This window comes from Motacilla alba, chromosome Z, assembly GCF_015832195.1.
Source record: "Motacilla alba alba isolate MOTALB_02 chromosome Z, Motacilla_alba_V1.0_pri, whole genome shotgun sequence".
In the NCBI taxonomy this organism is placed as follows: Eukaryota; Metazoa; Chordata; class Aves; order Passeriformes; family Motacillidae; genus Motacilla; species Motacilla alba.
The window spans coordinates 13,950,334-13,969,258 of record NC_052046.1 but is presented as its reverse complement, the minus strand read 5'-3'; the positions used below and the strand labels follow the sequence as shown (position 1 = coordinate 13,969,258).

Genomic DNA, 18,925 nt, shown 5'->3' with positions numbered 1-18,925 from the left:
GCTGCATAACATGCAGATGCAAGTTGCTGAGCAGATACTCAGCTTTACATATAATTGTATCATTGAGGAGGATTCAGGCCTATTTGCGAGAATGGTAAGTTTTTCAGGCTGCAATCACTTTCTCAACTATAGTACTAATTCTTCCAAGGCTTCTCTGTTTGTTTTTTTTTTAGTTATTATTAGTAATTTAGTTATTATTATTACTATTTATTAGTATTTATTTATTTATTATTAGATAGCAGTCATCCAAAAGACAAAATTGTGCTCTTTGCTTTGTCATTTGTACAATGAATTGCAAAGAAAAGCGCTAGAATTTCTTTACATAAGCAAATGTATATTCCAGTCTGTTTGAAGAAATAAAATGCATCCATTTAATGTCCAATATCACGTCAAGAAAGCAAAGAGAAATATCTAAGTCTGTATCTATTACACCCCTAGTAATCAGTACTAAAAAAAAAAGTGATTTTACGCAAAAACCTTCCACTGAGATAATTATTCACATTTTACATAAAGAGATTAAATTATATTTTCAGCTCTGTAAAAAAATCCCAAGCCACAAAGCAAAATCTCTTCAGTGTCTTGCTGGCATTGAAGTCCAAATCCCATCAAGACTACAGCAGTGTGGACCCAATCCAGCAAACCAGTAAAAACCATCTGATTTCAAGTAGGCAAGATTATATATTTAACATAAGAGCATGGCTAAGTAATTCTCCTAGCACTGCGAGAGAGCTTAGCACTCTCACAGAAATTAGGAGAAAATAATGAAGCACAGGAGTCATGGTGCAAAGCAACCTGTGTGACACCACTGGGAGTTTAGGCTGGAACATGAGGGAAAACAAACAGGATTATTTTATGCTTGATAACAAATAACCATCTTATATGTGCTGTTGGATCATCATTACACAGCAGGTCAGTTCCACTGTTCAGTCAGCATAATCTCTGCAAGCTTTCTCCTGTGTGCCAGTATCTGCATTATTACTCAAATTAAAAAACACATTACCTGGTACTTGGGCAAATATAGTCAGTTAGGTTTCAGCACACACCATAAATAAATCCACATCTGATCTCTTGGAGCTCTTCTTTAACACAAAAACCCTGCTCCCTCTGATTTCCTTATATTGCTCTTTGAAGTCTGTAAGACAGGTTTGAGTTCAAGGTGATTGGAAGAAATTCAGGATGCTTTTTTCAAAAATGCTTGGCTAGAACCCAATTTTGTTTCACTGGAGATCACCAGGAGTTTAATTATTTTTGAACAGTTTGGTAATAGCCAGTGATTTTTGCTTAAAGAGCAATTTCAGGAAATCAGAGCAAACAGGCTTTTAATTTTAAATAGCATTTATTTTAAAAAAAAACACAACATTTCTTCTAGGAAAAAAAAAATCTTCAAGAAGTTGTAAAATTTAAGTTCAAGGCCTGGTATTTACCCTAGACTAATGGAATTACTTAACAGCTCATTACCATGGGACAAATTAATTATATGATTTAATCGCACGCTAAATTATTTGTGTGCTCCTAATCAGATTAAAGACTACATAACAGAACCTGTATGACATTTAGGAAGTCATTAACTTAAACAGCACAGTAAGTGAAAGCTAGTAAATGACAGACAAAGCATTTGTGAGTGCATTTCTGCATGACCACTCAGGACCCCAAGCACTCACATACTTACTATCAGTTGGTCTCCAGGAAAAGAATCATCTTCCTGACAGAAGGTTTAACAGTAATCACTGCATTTTAATTTAGTGCAGTTTTGTATGTCCTTCAGCTCATGTAATTCTAAGATATGATGTATATTCATTTATTTTGAGTCTGTAATATGCAGATTGAAGCAAACTTTAAATTTCAGTTAAACTGATGCAGATTTAACATACGAGCACACCTATTCAATGCAACTGTTTTTCACAATAACTGCAATCTGTTTAAGAAGTTCTGTGTTAATAAGGAACAGTATGATTGGCTTTCCATGTGTCCTCCCTGAGATCATACCACCATTGTTCTCTCCCCGTTTACTGCTGATTTGGCACTTTTAAGTCTGCACAAATCTGAATATATAAATGGTGGGCACCCACCAAAAGCAGGCTACAAAAAAAAAAAAGCATTCAACAACTGCTTAAACTACTTCATATCAACACATAGAGAGATTTGGAGCTAGATCCTTAATTGTGAAAATCAGCACAAAGTTGAAAGAAGTACTGAATGAAATGAGCAAGTGGAGAAGATCATTCAGTATTTTTAAATGCCATCCTGCCAAAACAAGTTTTCATGAGGTAAGAAATAACTTGTAAAGAAAAGCTGATCTCTGTTCAAACCTTTCATAAAATTCTTTAAAAGTCTGTTAACTTCTGCCTCCACTTGCACTGGTAAGACCTGGAATACAAAATGCTCAATTTTTAAATTTAAAGTATGTTTTGATGAAGCATCTCACATATAGAGACAGACTATGCCCACATTTACCGAAGTGGCTTAAAAACATACAAACATTTTTAGATAACATCCAAACAAGATCTCTAAAACTTTTATACTGAAACAATCACTTCTGATACGCATTTTTATGATACAGCTGTTGATGACACGTTTTAGGCCAAGAGCTGTAGGAGGAATGCTGCTAATTTTTAATTGAAGATTTTTCCAGGGCTAGAGTGTCTAGTATATCCAAATATAGGGAGCCTGACTAGCTTTTTTGCTGACAGAATTTACTGAAAGCCAATCTAATGCACAAACTGCATACACAGTTTGATTTTTCATGGCCTTCAAGGAACTTCTTCCAATCCACGTTTTGTAACATCATGGCATTATTTTAGCTGTTTCAGTTATCACAGGTCCTAAAAAAATTCTTCCCAAGGAAGCAGCAGAAGTGGGGTCTTGTTTGTGTCCATGTGTTTGCACACACTTAACACACACATGCACACAGGCATATTGGTGTTTTGATGAAACCTCAAGGTGTACCTTCACAAGCACTCAGCTCATTATTTATATCCTCTCTCTCTATAGACATTTATTTATTTATTTATTTATTTATTTATTTATATCCTGAGTATTTATATATGAGAGGGGGAGATTCCATCCTGTGAGGCAGGCAAGCATGGATTAGATTTGATGAGCAGGAAGTACGGGAAGGCTCACGGAAAGCCTTTTTGCCTGTGCTGGAGAGGTAGAAGGGTACGTGACATGGGATCCAGAACAGCTTTGAAATGTGGCTGTTGTTAAGGAAGGGGAGACAAGTTTGGATTGCTCATTGAATGATGAAGCCAGCCTGCACTTTAAGGGGAATAATCGAAACAGACATGCCTGGTAGTCTCTGGAGTCAATGACCTACTGAACAGTTACTGGTTTAGAGAGTTTACCTCCCAGTAAATCTGCGTGGGCACCTGCAGCTATCACAGCACTACAATGACTTTGTCTACAATGGAGATAAAGAGAAATGCCAGGTTGTAATTAGAAATGCATATTGAAAACTGACAGAGCTTTGTCTCGGTGCCCATCATTTCCTGTAAGAAAACTTCACCAATGGAGAAATTAAGAAGTGTCTGTAAAATAAGCCACAGCAACAACCACATTAATTTTAAAGATAATTTCACAGACCAATTTCTAAAGAGGTATTTTAATGATGCCAGATAGTATTTTCCATCAGCAAATCCAGAAGCAGTCAGCAGCAGGAGTCAGTGGCATTATCCATTTAACAGACAGAGAAAGGGACACACTGGGAAGAGGAACAGCTTGCCTGCATTTATTCCTCAGCCTAGCAGTAGAGTAAAGCATGGACTGCAACACCCCCCCTTATATACCACAGAATATTACAGTCTTGTGGATACACTGCCAGCCATCTCAACAACACAAAATAAAGCTGCAGTGGATTAAAAAAAATCCCAAACTCAAAACCAAACCCAAACCAAACAAATTGACAGTTTGTATTAAGATGGAAAGAATTGCAATTAAGAGAAAAAGAAGCTCATCTGAAACACTCAAGCAACTAGAAAAGCCATCTTAACAAGTGTATAGCTCTTTCACAAACAACAGAAATGAACTATTCTCTTCAGCTGTGGTAATACAAGTGTAGTGGATGTAAGCCTATCATACCACATATACCACTTTTCAAATGTCACAGACCAAAGCAATCATAGCTCAGCATTACAACATTTCATTTTAGACATCACATGAAAAGCACATCAACTTTGGACTGATCAGCTCAAAATGGGACACTATGCAACAAACAGGTGCTACAAACAACAGAGCTGCCCAGTGCAAAGCTGGCTGGCTGGCTGGCCAAGGGACAGCACATCCGCCTCCACTGATTTTATGACTTCCTTCTCTGCAGGAACTCCATCACAATACCAACTCATTAAAAAAGTGAAACTTTGGAGCACATTCAACTGTTCATTAAAACTGAGAAATGCATTCACATTTTTCCCTTGCTGTTACTTTTATTTTACACAGGACCATGAGGAAATAGATATTTACAGATAAAATTCACAAGGTACCAGAGCCTGGGCCTTCACCCACAACCACTCTAAGTATTTCTCAGGCACAAACCCATTCTGTGCTGTCTATTCACAAATATAAATCCCATACAAGCTAGATTTCAGACATATCATTCAAATAAGGAGCAGACTAAAGGGCAGGACATTGGAGGGAATTCTGTAAAGCCCTGCTGGGGGCTCTTCTCATCTAGCACATTACCCAACTCCTCTGAAGTCTGACTAGGAGCCTTGCCCTAGTATGCATTTTTACACTAAAGCAGGAAGCAAGACTGCTTGAACAGATGCCTGCCAGCAAAAGTCTTAGGGACTGGCTCTCTCATTTTAATCAGGGCACCACTAAACACCCTCACATGACTCAGCCCTGGGCTCTGAATGGCAGTGTCACCCACATGGCCATGTGGAAAGTGTCAGCGTTGAAGGGAGAGAGTGGAACTGCTCCTTTTTGTAGTTCTTGTACTGAATAAATTTAATATCACAGGAAGCTGTATTACTGGAGACCCAAGACTTTCATCTTAAGAAAAACTTTAAAAAATGTAATATAAAAATATACATACATAAAAATGTTTTATTTTTTTAAAGAAGTCATTAGTAATGATACCATCTGCTAAAATATGCATGACACTTACCAATCACACCAATCTTGTGACACCAGCCATGTTCACTTAAGTGTGATGAGACTGACTGCTCTCAGGTTCAACACAAATTGTATAGCAATATTCAATAAATCACTTCCTCATAGCATATATTTTTCCTAACATTAGTAAAACTGTGAAATATCACAGCAGACAGAGTTTTGAATTGCCCTGATGCATAAATCAGTCCTTATTTTTAGTTCATTTGTTGCACACAAGTTTTTCTTCGGTAATCACACTTACTAAGTGGTGACTAGATTCATTTACTTGAAAGAATAAAAACCAGTCACACATAAATGCAAAAGGTTTAAATTCTCCCCTGGTAACACCATGTCAACATCACATCAACTACAACAAGCACTGTGCAAATAGCATTTCCTAAGGATTGGAATCTTTTGGTCCCTTCTGAAAGTTCATAAGTATTAGCCTTCACTTACAAACAGGAAACTGAAACACAGCAAGATTACAGAGGGTGGCAGAACCTGAGTGAGTTTTTGGTGGAGCTCAGAAGCAATGACAGACCCCATGTCCAAGTTGTGTCCTTCCAGTTGCTTCCAGTTGCTCGCAGAGGCTGCTCGCAGAGGAATCAGGAATGGGCAGTTTAGCTATGAATCAAATCACTCCCTGGGCACAGGAAGCCAAGAAAACAGAGCCCAGAAGCAGTTTTCGATATGGTTGTTTGGCCATGTTTCAGCTATAAAATAACGGAAGTCATTCAAAAACTGTTTTCCAGGTGTGCTGAACTTTGTATGAAAAAGCATGGTAACCACAACAAAGAAGGCTTTGGTTAAGAACATCACAAATAACTAATTTATGCATACTTTACAAGCATTTTTACGAGTAACTTTTCACTATTCTGACCTTCTCATTTTCTTGGTGAAATTCTTACAGACAAACATCCCAAGCAGAGATCCATGGTGCAATGAATGAATCTACAGTTATACCATCTGGTTTCAGAAACATTAAGAATATAGACATAGGATAGCAAGTTTTACCTACTGTTATAGAAACTGAAGGTAGAAGTATCTATAATTTATTTTCTATTTAATGACGGTACCACTATGTACACTTAGACAGGAATAGCCAGTTCAAGTCTCATGAAACAGCTACAGTACACAGATAGCAGCTGTAAAGTCTCATGCAGCAATTTAACACCAGATAACAGCTTTTCAGCTTCACGCCATGAGCAACCACAGGTCTAAATCCCTAATACAATAGGTATTTCTGTAATGTTTGATTCAAATTTACCCCACTGTATTCTGATTAAGCTTTCAGTAATACAGGAGAGAACCAATGATTTAGACATGAATTAAAACCAATACGTACATTCAAATTCAATGGCACTTGTTCATTTAAACCATGTCTTGCTATCTACAGTGTTCTGATCGGCATTTTCACATTCTCCCTCACTCATAAAGTATTTTTTTTCTCTATTTGTTTCAATAGTGTGCATTTTAAGTCAGCTAATTAGTATCCTAAATAATACTCCATGTGGAAAATAGCTCATTAAAATGCAGTATAATACTTTTTCTCTGACAAGGAAACATGGCTTTTAACCACTTTTAGAGTCACCGAGCCCTCTGTCTCAAATGCTGGCTACTAAAGATTGATGGAAGGACTTGAAGTCATCAATTTAATCAGGACTGAACCTGACAGCTTTAATTCATATATTTCTATTGTTTTGGGTATTAAAATATGACAATTAGATCCCAATCAGAATTTTGTATAATGCATATTATAATTATCACCTCCTGCAGGGATGAATCCTAGGATATGTGTGGATTATTTTAGGATATTACGGGATACTAGTGATCAATCAATAGTATCCCGTTTAGCCAGCACTGGTAATAAAGTCACTTGCAGGTAAGATAAAAATTATCACCCTACCTCAAATGTCAGCAGGGGATGGACAACGCTTCACGTCTCCCTCAGCTCGACTGCAGATCACAACCTTCTCCAGCCATCCCAGCACCTTCATGAGGACAGGAGAAACAGACAAGAATGAGTTCTGGAACAGCAAAGGTCACCTGCAGTGGGAGGGCAACATGACAAAATCCAGACTGGTATCCTGGTCCTGCTGTCCCTCAGGGAAGGCCACCAGCAGGGCAGTCTGCTTGGCGGCCCCGAGCGCAGCACCTGGGCTTCTCACTCAAACTGCAGCCTGAACCCCGTGCCACTGAGGGCCTGCCAAGCTACAGCACCCCATGCTAACCTTGACATTAAAATGAACACTTAAAAGGCAAAGAAAGGTCAAGGTGACTGATAACTCATTCTTAATGCACATTCCTGGTGAAAATCAGCTGCCCTGGAACTAACCTCTGAACCACCAAGAGGATGAGTAGTATCTCACTACCTCTACAAAAACAACAACTACTACTACTACCACTTTAGACAATAAATAACAGCACAGTAACTTATAAACTGGTAAAATTAGGAAAATAACATTTCATTTTCCTCTTAAAGGAGGATGTTTAAGTCTCAGGATGATGGCATGCTGATAAAAAAAATAAAAAGTAGTATGTTCTGTTCTGAATTCCTAAGCACATTTTCGCTGCCATGATATTTTGGCACAGCAGCAGCATTTAAAAGTGTTCTTAACTAGCAGCATTTCTATATTAAAGAAAAATAACATAAATTCAACATGGAAAGTTACTTCTTCCCCAGAATTCAAGTCAGCATATGAAAGCTTTTTAAAAAGTCAGATATGGTGCTCACATTATTTGAATAATTCACAATAATCTGGTTTCTAGTGGGTGGGACTACAAAACGATGACCAGATTTCACAGTATCAAGCTCTTTAAAACACAGGGGGAAAAAAAATCAGACTTCAAAACCCCTCAAATAACATTTAAAGAACTATTGTGTACATGCAAACTGAATGCCTAGGGTCACACTGCCCTAGCCTGAACAAGAAAAAAGTAACATTTTAAAAGAGAATTTTCCTTTACTGAGTTAGCACTAGCTGAAAAAAGAGCAGCAAGAATCTTTTTGTACCCCCAGAATTTTCTATCTGTTATGTGTATCATTTTAATGTACCAATAGATCACTAAAAAATGGAAAGCAAAATGTGCTTGTGAGTGAAAGTTTCATCAATATTTATCTGGAATCCTTCTAGAGTGCAATGTGTAAAAAGCTGTCACCTCTGAATTTATACTAAAAAACCCCAAATAATACTCTCCCCATCTGCCAAATGAGAAAATCCTTCAATACAAAGAAAAAATTAAAAGACGTTTGAAATAAACAGAAAGCCGTTTCCATGCAAAAGCATGATTAATATGTAGTACTACTATAAAAAAATCATCCTATGTGTGGCTATCCAAAGCAAAACCTGTAAGCACAGTTCCCTCCTGGTTCACATCATGAAACAAGTGGATTAGACAAGTCCCTACATTATAAGTCTTTACATTAGTCTACCCCATAATATGCCCAGCCAAATTCTATTATCACACTTTTTAGAAAGCACCTGCTCACATTTCAGAAGGCTGAGAATATAACTGATTGTGTAATTCATATAACTTTCATATGTAATTCTACAAGGAGTCTTGTGTTAATTTAATTTCAGACTTTTGAAAGAACTCTGAATTTCAGACAGAATAACTGAGCAGTGAGCCACAACTCTCATTTCCAAAACTAAACAGACAGCTTAGTGTAGAACAAAGTTATAAAGTCTAAGCCAGCTATTGACTGAAGTGAGCTACTAAGGACTACTGACAAACTCCTTTTTCAAAACACTCGCTATGGCACTAACGAAGGCCATAAAAATGACCTTTATATGACAAAGTCAGAATCCTATTACAATAGGACAGAAAAAATTATTCCAGTAGTCCTTCCAAAATATTTTGAAATCCTGCTCAGCAGCAGCAAAGATCTCTCAGCTACTTCATGGGCAACAAAGGGAAATGTCCTAACTTCTGATTACCTGATTGTTCTCAGAATATTTTGTTTCACTCTTGGCAGCTGTGGCGACATGCTCCAACCCCTGCCGTTTTCTGCTTGTGCAACAGCCACCTGGGGTGGTTGTGACGGCTACATCTGGTTCACACATACCAACACAATAGTCAAGGCCATAAATCTTGCTTGACACCTAAGGCCTGTGAGTCTTGTTCAACAGCTGAGGGCTAGTTGAGCATGCGCCAAACAAAATACGGCTGCTGTGCAAATACGACCATAAGTCAATCATCTTACTCCATAAACAGTGGACAGCCTGAGGCTTGTTCAGCTCTCCTGTGCAGAAGGGGCTGTGTACCAGGAGCTCCCCTTTAGCATGGACACCTCTCTACATTAATCCTCAGGGCTGAGAGACTCCTTGCCTTAGAAGATTCTCGGTAAGTGATTAGTAACATGCTAAACTTCAAAATTTTACCTAAGTGACATAAAATATTGTGCAATTGCAATCCTTTAGCCATAAAGTGTGGACCAAGTCTGGGACTAAGTCTGGATCCAGCCACAACTAAACTCCCATCAGAAAATTTAGAACACATGGGAGTCCTTTGAACCTTGTGACTCAACAGGATGGTCTCCTGGACAGTTTTGTCTGACACCATCCTCTGTGCTGTAAAAAGTCAAGTACATCTTGCCATCGTATATACTTAAACTGCTGACGCATTTACCACCAAACTTTGTTAAACGGCTGTTTTACCTCAATAAAGATATTGCTACTTCTCTCTTGCAGATGAAGTGCGTCACTCTATCTGTGGCAGCAGCAAGGGCTGATAGCACAAAAAATGCCAGCAGCAACAGTTTAGAACAGCCATACAAGCACAAAATCAGCTATATTTGCACTTAGCTCTGACAGTTCATTATGTGTGAAAAACAGGCATTACTGTACATAAGGTAATAAGCTAGATGTTAAAATGATTAGCAGTCTCCCTTTAAAATGATTCTTGGAAAAACTACAGCTTTGCAAAAGGGTAACACAGATTCACATGAGTAAGTGATACAGGCGAAGCTCTTTTTTTTTTCCAGAGATACATATTTTGCCAGAAGCACATTTGATTACTCTAATCCACAAGGCAAACAAAAGGATTACAGCACTGAGTTGATAGGGCCCATGCAAACTAGTTTGTTTCACAAAATAAGAAACAGACCCAGATGCATCAGTGCCTTGACTGGGATGTGAGGATCTTTGCCCATTATTATCTTCTCATTATATCCTAAGATAACCTACCAGAAAATAATAATCTGGACAAGATCAAATGGACTCAAATGTGCCAGAAGTTCTTTTAGTCTTCAAAAAAGCATCTAAGGAAAGGTCCAGTACTGAAAAAAAGCTGGAAAGGCTTTTGAACCTGTCCCATATAAAATCTTAATGATGATGTACAAACTAGTGAAATGTACTGAAAACTGGCTGAAATGCCCCACACAAAGGATTTCAACCAATGGCAAAAAGTCCAGCTAAGGTGCAGCCACTAAAAAAGCAGCCCATAAATTTCCATTAATGACCTTTTTCACTGAAAAAGGGACAAAACAGTGGAAGAGATTGTTTAGAGGTTGTGGAGTCCAGGAGTACTCAAAAGTCCAATGGACTCAAAGCACAACTATATTAATGAAATCTCGCTCTGAGCACAAGGGTTGGACTAAATGATATCTAGGCATCCTTTCCAACCTTAGTAATTCCATGATTCCACAATTCTGTGTATTTACATATCTAACTGAAAAGTTGCAGGCAGCAGACAAAATAAGAGGAGGTATAAATTACATGCTTTGGAAGAAAGATTGCAAAAAGCCCCTGTGAACATGTTCCCCAAGGAAAATCGAAAAGGACTGGATTATTTCCAAGGAGACACATGATACGGATTCACAATTCCTACAAGATTGTCCAGGAGTTCCTGCTTCTCCATTATGCTGGGCTACCAACGCATGTGTCAGAGGACTCCTGGCAGCTGTGAAATCTGGCACCGATTTCTAGAGCATTTGTGCTTCTGAGATTTGATCAAAGGAATCCTAACTGTCTCTTTATTCTATTTCTTTTGTATTTTATGTCTTTCCATTTCCAGTTAAACAACCACTCAACATCATAACTCAAAGGAAAACAAAACAATTTGTCTGAGATGTATCCTAATTTTACCTGAAAAGCACTTTATTTCCCTAGATTGCATCAATTGCGATGCGTGACACTTGCTGAGAGTCTTGAACTACTTTTTCCTAAACCTTTTGAAAGTATTTATCTCAAACAAAAGGAAAAACGGACTCTTCACATGCACTTTGAGTCATTCCAACCATTTTATGGCAAGTTGAACATGAGCCAGCAGTGCCCTGGCAGCCAGGAGGGCCAACCCTGTCCTGTGGCCATCAGGCACAGCATCAACAGCCGGGCAAAGGAGGGGATTGTCCCGCTCTGCTCTGCACTGGGGCGGCCTCACCTCGAGTGCTGGGGGCAATTTTGGGTGCCACAGTGTAAGACTGACACCAGATTGTTTAAGTGTGTCCAGAGAAGGGTGACCCGGATGGTGAAACCCCTTCAGGGCAAGACTTATGAGGACCATTTGAGGTGAGTTGGCTTGCTGAGCTTTGAGAGGAGAAGGCTGAGGGGGGACCTGACAGCAAGGTACACTTTCCTCCTGGGGGGCAGAGAAGGGGAGGTGCTGATCTCCCCCTGGTGACCAGTGCCAGGACACAAGGAAGTGGAGTGAGGCTGCACTGGAGAAGTTCAAGTTTGCCATTAGGAAAAGATTCTTCACTGAGAGCATAGCTGGTCACTCCAACAGGCTCCCCTGGTCATGGCACCAAATATGTCAGGGGTCCAAGGATTGTCTGGACAATGCTCTTGGTTATATGGTTTAGTTCTATATGGTCCTGAGAGGGGCAGAGTTGGACTCAATGATCCTTATAGGTCCCTTAAAATTTGGGCTATTCTGTGATTCTGTGCTCTTTCTTAGGTTCCAACTTCTCACCTTCAAACTTGTAAAGGGGTTTCACATTCTCAGGTAAAATAATGTTCTGCAACTGTGAACTCACTCCTTAAATTCTCTCATCAACTTTCTCCTCTGCACAGGAATCCCCGAAATTCCTTCAAGGAAACACTAAGAAAACACATCAGAACCTTCCATCACCATTCCCTTTTTCTTCTATTCAGATACCAAAAGCTTTGAATCTGTTTAACCTTTACACTTATTTCACTAATCTACTCTGGACAAGGGATCACATTCTAGTTCCAAATCAGAGTCTTCCCCCCCGCCCCCCCGCCCCCCCCCCCAAATCTATTCATATCTTTAGGAGTCTCACAATAAATCTTGCCCTTCATGCTTTAAATACTTCACTGAACCACATTTCTGTTCTTACAGACTTGGCAGTCTTTGCCTCTTTGACATAACAATAACTGGAACATTTTCTTAGCAGCACTAAGCTGAGTAACAACTGATTCTTTTTTGGCACTCATGGTAGGATAAAAGATGAATTTATGTTTTCCACTGCATTATGGTTACAAGTGTATATGTGGACAGGATAGCTCAGGAGGTCTACACTGTGGTGCAAGGCCAAATATAGGAATTAATACAACTCTTTGGCCTTTTAAAAGAAACCAACAGTATTGTAAAGGATGCAAACAGAAACCCAAGCAATTTCACTTGACAAATAACATAGCTCTTGTGGTATCCAGAAATTCAGACTGCCTTCCTTAAGTGAATATGTCATACTCCCAGCTACAGCTAATTATCTTCCTGTGCTGGAGGAATGTTATGAAGAATAGTTTAGTCATGTTTATAGAAAGTATTTTGAGATCTGGGCAGCTAGAAATCCAGAACTGTAATAGCTGAAACTGTTGCTGACATATCAGTACCTAAAAAGGAAAAGTCTTTTGATAAATTACCAGGAAAATGACAAAGAAAAGATTAGAAAAAAGATCTATTACTGGATTTTTGTAGACACTTCTTATGTCCACACTTAAGAGACTACCTACCTTCAAAAGAGCATGGACATAAAAATGTTGCTTGAAGTCTGGAGCACCTTTTTACAATCAAGGTAATAGCCAGTTAACTGAGAAAAATACATAATGGATTACTGTACCTGCTGATAAACCATATGTGGCAGAAACAATAAGCACTAGATTACTTTTTAATGAAACGTAAGAGATACTGAGGAATCAAAAATAGAAAATAAGAATAAAAAATCTTTTACAAGGCTAAAACAAAATGAAAACTGGAATTTACTAGAAGATAAATAATATTAATTTCAAAAAATCTCCATCACTGTTCAAGTAAATAAATCACTGGGCACAAGTAACTGGTGATCTGTGTAACAGAAATGGAGAAAATCAGGCAGCGCAACACTGTCAGACATTATCTGGTTCACTCCCCTTCTTCACAGCCAGATCACTTAATGCAATTAATGCAATTCAATTAATCTCCTTTTTGATTAAACATTTCTCAATAGGCACATAAAAAGTCAATTGATATGGAAAAACAAATCTACTAATAGTAACTAAAGCAGGAATAAAAACTGAGGTTAATGGAACTAAGACTGTAAAAAGGAAGAAGAAAAAAAATACAGAATTTTTGAAAAGCAAATACAGCATATTCAGAAAATCACTCAATAAATGTATGTTGCCAAAATTGTCACTGCTCTAAGAAAAGACATAGTGTATAGAATGACTTGGCAAACTGTTAATACAGAAACATACAAACAGTATTTATTGGATCAAAAAAGCTCATGACCAACCAGCACAGTGGGTAAACATTTTTTACTTTGAAGTACAGGGTTTATAATTCAGAGATACAAATGCTATTCTAGGTTTACTGGTGCCTCACTATGTAACTCAGGCAAATAAGAAACCTCCATGGCTCCCATCTCCCCTCTACTTTTTGAAACGGTGCAACCTTAGCACATCATTCTTTAGAACAAAGAAGGGAGAGTTAGGAGATGGCAGCAAATTTACTATATCTCCATCACTGCTATGTTTGAGTTTAGTTTGGCCATTAAAACTTGTAGCTGCTACCCTAAGCATTCCTAATGTTTAAATGCTGCCTTTACAAGTTCTACAAATTGGTCACATTCAAACAAAGCTTTACCTGTGAGCAGTTACTTTCTTCAACCTTCTCTTCACTCAACAGCAAATACAAAAAGCCCACTTTGTTGTCATATCCCAAAACAGCTACTCCGTTTCCTGCCTCACTATCACTTCTTTTTCCTCAAAAAGGCTAACATTTAACATTTCAGCTTAGCACGGTTCAGATGTCACTGACATGAGAAATGTAACTCTTCATTAGTTACTGAGTATTTTGAGTTTCACTCAAAATTATGTAGCGTAACGGGCTGATCTTTCTTCACTTCTGAAGTATGTTCTCAGCTTTTCAGTCCTGAACTGCACTTCCTCAGAGCTTCTGCAGTCAGGGGAATCTGGACATCACTTGGCTACACAGAGCAATGCCTAAACCCTACACCACGGACCATACAGCTCCAAGGTCTGCGTCACTGGTGCTATCAAGAAGAAGCCCCTGTGAAGAGATTAAGCATTAAATAAAGTGGTGTACAGAAGTTTGCTAAGGAGAAAGGTGTTGAAGTGAGCCAGGAGTGAAAAGTGTGGCTGGAAAGTGCACAGGCATGTAGGGCTGAAGAGCTAAAATGCAGCCCCTTCCACCTAGTGTAGATGCCCAGCCAGGGGCTGAGTTAGGCATCCAGGCCTCACCAGATATTCCTGCAATATGCTGATACTTGTGGCCTCAAATACTGCTGGAATATGATTGAATGTAGTAATCATGTTCAAAATAAATATTCTGTTATTATAAAATACTGGTCTTAATTTTGTTCATCAACAATCACCACTAAGGTATCATGTAACAGGCAAAAAGAGTCACTAAGATTTACATCTTAGTTGTGGCTTTTCTATTGCCCTCTGTCACAAGCTACATATGCACTTTATATATTTTCATATTCTAAATATATTTCTATTGTGGTAATCCTCCACAATTTTGGAAAACAAATACTCCTATTTGTTTTCCTAGTGCTAGAGAGCTATCTGTTTAAAGAAGCCACAAGAGCCATATATGCTATGGCTTTTAACAGCTGTTTTCCAAACTTTAAAAATTGCTGAAGAAACATTTTTTGTTGGTTTTAGTCTTTCCTCTCTTCAGACTTTCAAAATTTCTACTTTCTAAAACCTAAATCTGAAGAATAACCATACAACAAAGAAGCTAATAGATCAGGAAAAAAAAAAAAGGTCTCAAGCAAGACACTCAACATTTTATTTCAGAGCCCAACATTTCTTCTAGGGAGATCTCCAATCCAGTTCCTTAACTCAATGAAGATTAGACATGGCATTACTGGCCTATATCACCCATGGAAAGAGAGACCCAGAAGAGATTCTATGCCTCAACTTCTGAAGAGTATACAACAAGGACACTTTAGAGTAGATTTTGTATTTTTCTTCCATTCTACTTTAAATATTCTATTATTTGATTCTTTTATTAGATCAATAGAAGAAGGAACACAGCTCCGGAATTCCTCCTTAGAAGTCAATCACAATGAGGCACTTGGGAAATCTGAGCATTTAATTCATACCTTCCATTCATCTTTCCTAAGACTGCCTGGGATTCCTTTGATGTATATATTTAAATTAAAGGATTTATGCATAAAATACAAGTTTCCATTTCATGTTGCAAGTTCTTGTCATAGCCATCATTTACTTTCTCTTAAATTCTGCTTCTGATCATCATGTACATTTGCATTCACACTGCCTCTTTAGCTTGAAGTCTTTTTCTTACATCTCAGGGAAGGAACAAGACAATGTCCTTTCCAGCCAATTAAAAATTGCATTCAAGTAAAAGACCATCAGTATCAAAAACTAAGGTTTCTTTACCTGTGGCTAACTAAGGAACAGGAAGTATCATCAGCAGGAATTTTTTTTTGGGATAGGGTCAGAATTTACATAGGAATGGGATGGAGATTTCCTCCAGAGTCTGTTTTACCTGAGGTCTCAAGTGAGAACACCTATCTTGTGCAATTCAAATCTCCAGCCAACTACTTCTCCATTGATTTAGGCTTGTTTTTCCTTCTAAAAATATTAAATCAACAATCTTAAATCAGACTCAGGAATTCAAAGAGGCCTATTTTCAGGGGTTGGCAAGAGCACCACTGATGGCAGGACTCCACTTCCAGCCTGCAGCCAATATTAGACTGAATTAGGAATATAAATTTACTTATTTATTTACATACCTATACTTATTTCATATAGGTATTTATCCCCAACTCTGTCATTATTTGTTTATACAGTCCACAACAGAAATACTGAATAATTGCAAAAGACAATCAAGTAAACTCACCTAACACAATAAATTAAAAGAAATGGAGAGGGCTTCCTCTTTCCATTTCAGTATGCAGGCATCATAAAGCTTCACTGAAGAGGTTCCTATATGCCTAATCAGATAATCTCCAATAGCTTCCTTATGACGTACCTTGACAGTAAATAATGTCATTAAAAACAAAGGGATTTGCAGTTTTCTTGCCTTTCTAAGGTTTGTTTACTAATGTGTTTATAAATTTAATTGCCTCAATATAGCAATGACTTGCAAGTTACCAAGGACTCCCAAATATTTTTAAAAAGAACCTAAACAAAGAGATGTGGGTTTTTTAGTTCTCCCTAATCTCACATTATTTCAGAAGTTCCATCATAGTGTACTAGCTGATGCTGATAGTAACTGAATAGATGTTACGAAGAATGCTTCTGGGCATAACAACTACTGATTCCCACAAAGCATGTGCATCTATACAGATGCAAATTATGTTTCCTTGTTCTTTCATTTAATGGTAAGTTTAATGCAGAGTTCAATTCACCCCTTCACCCATTATTATAAACTTGAATACTCATTTTCCATTACTGAATAATTAATTTCATGAAGCTCTAATTTACCTTGTCAGTGTTTAAAAATCTAGATGAAGGGATCAAGGGTTTCGGTTTCATTTGTTACAATGTGGGTCTTTGAAAAGATTATTTACAAGCATCTATTTCTGTAAGCAGTTCTGTACTGGGCACAAAGAATGAAGTAAACTTTCCAGAAATAAAACCTGAACATGATTTAAGAAAAATAATATACCAAATTCAGAACGAAAAAAGTGACCTATACAGGTAAACAAAAAAGTTTTACTGAAAAGAAACCCTGGGGTAAAAAAAGAAAAAAAAAAAAAAGAGAGAGAGAGAGAGGGAAAAAAGGCATCATATTTCAAACAACTTTAAATTCAACTTTTTCCTCATAACTCTGGTGCATGCTACCTTTCCTTGCCAAAAATAATGAATCAGAACAGTGGGCAGCAGTTAAGATTACCAGGGCAGGATGAATTATAGAACTGATCATTGTCAGACTGAAAACTCACAATAATGGTTATAAAGATAAAAGTAGCATTTCAGAATTTGGTCACAAATCTGAAAAAAAAACCCACGTAGATATAGTTTTGTGCAATTTTTAGAGTGCTTTGTTTCCTTCTAAAGCAGCGCTAAGTCCTCAGACCACATGCTGATATCAGAACATTCCAGTATTTTTATCATTTGGAACTTTAGATCAATCAACAATTTAAGTTTTTTTTACAAAATACAGCTTACTTTTGTAGCTGATTATTCAAAGACCTAAAAAAGAAAGCAATTGTTTCCAGCAATTTCAGTTGCAGTAGCAGTGTGAGAAACTGAAAGTGCTTCTCACCACAGTGAGTATTCTCCAAAATTATCACATTTTTTAATAAAAAATTATCACACCCAAAAATCAAAGCAAGATGCAGTTACTGTGCCATGAACTTGCTGGTTCTGAGTATCAGCCTGCTAGAGAGCCCAGCAGACAAAATCAACTATACTCATTTACCTGTGAAAGCTAGTGCACAGAATACTGAAGTAGGAAGAGATTTATCCTGTGAGAGCATTTCCTACCAGCAGCAATCCATTCCTGTAACCACAGCTGAAGTGAGGTCCATCAGGAGAAATCACCCCAACATTTAATTGATTTACTTAAATAATTTACATAGGAAAGCCAGTTTCAAGCTAACAATACATCCTCTTTTTCTCATAAGCATACCACAGACCCACTCTTTCAGAATGTCACACTGACTACAGCAAGTATCAAGACTGTCAGGTAGAATACATGCATGCCTCTGAACCCCATCTTTCAAAAGGAGTTCATACTCTTGATGAATGAATGGAGTTCATACTCCCAATGAATGACTCTTTCAGCTTTTTAGGACATGGTAGGTCCTATCACATCTCGGAGAACTAGACTTGCCAACAGGGAAGTGTGAATAAGGACATACCTGAATGAGCACAGATGAATCAACTCTGACAGTCCAAGAAAGATCTCAAATGACACTCCCTGTGCATTACAAAAATTAAGTGAGAAGAATTAAGAGTGTAACAAAGCCTGAGAAGAGGGTGGAATTAAATGTGTGGAGAAATTAACAGAATAATAAAATATTCACTACACTTAGTTCAAAGGGACAAGGATGACTGCACAGGCAGGGCAAGACAGAGGACAAAAAAAGCCTGGTAAAGTAGATATGCTGGTGAGGTAGCTGGATGCCATGTAACAAAATCTGGATTTCTTATTCACCATGAGCCAGAAAACACTCTATGGCAAAATGTTCAAAATAACCAAGGAAGATTCAAAACAGAGCAACAAAACTCAGTTTTGTACAGCACATTCTGTGCTGATCAACAGCTCATCTCCAGGCTGGCCCACAGATCAGCTCTTCCCACATGGGCGATGACTCAAGGATAGCATCATTCAGACAGCATGGGTGGTGTCGCTCTGCTACAGAGGCCCAGCTTCTTTTCTAGGTATCCAAAAAGTGCTTCAGGGGCATTATGGAGAACACTGAACAAACTCTATGTTCCTTTTATGAGTC

At 38.0% G+C, this 18,925-nt stretch overlaps 1 protein-coding gene across 8 annotated transcripts in view; it reads right to left on the bottom strand.

Moving 5' to 3' along the window:
• GHR (growth hormone receptor) overlaps positions 1 to 18,925 on the bottom strand; it is a 150,731-nt gene that overhangs the window by 70,270 nt on the left and 61,536 nt on the right. For 5 of the 8 annotated variants that reach the window (XM_038125367.1, XM_038125369.1, XM_038125366.1 and 2 more), the window contains exon 2: positions 6,998 to 7,082. The exons of the other annotated variants lie outside the window; for them this stretch is intronic. The gene's annotated coding sequence lies outside the window, so the exon portion shown is untranslated. The remainder of the gene's footprint in view (positions 1 to 6,997; positions 7,083 to 18,925) is intronic. 8 annotated transcript variants of the gene reach the window in all.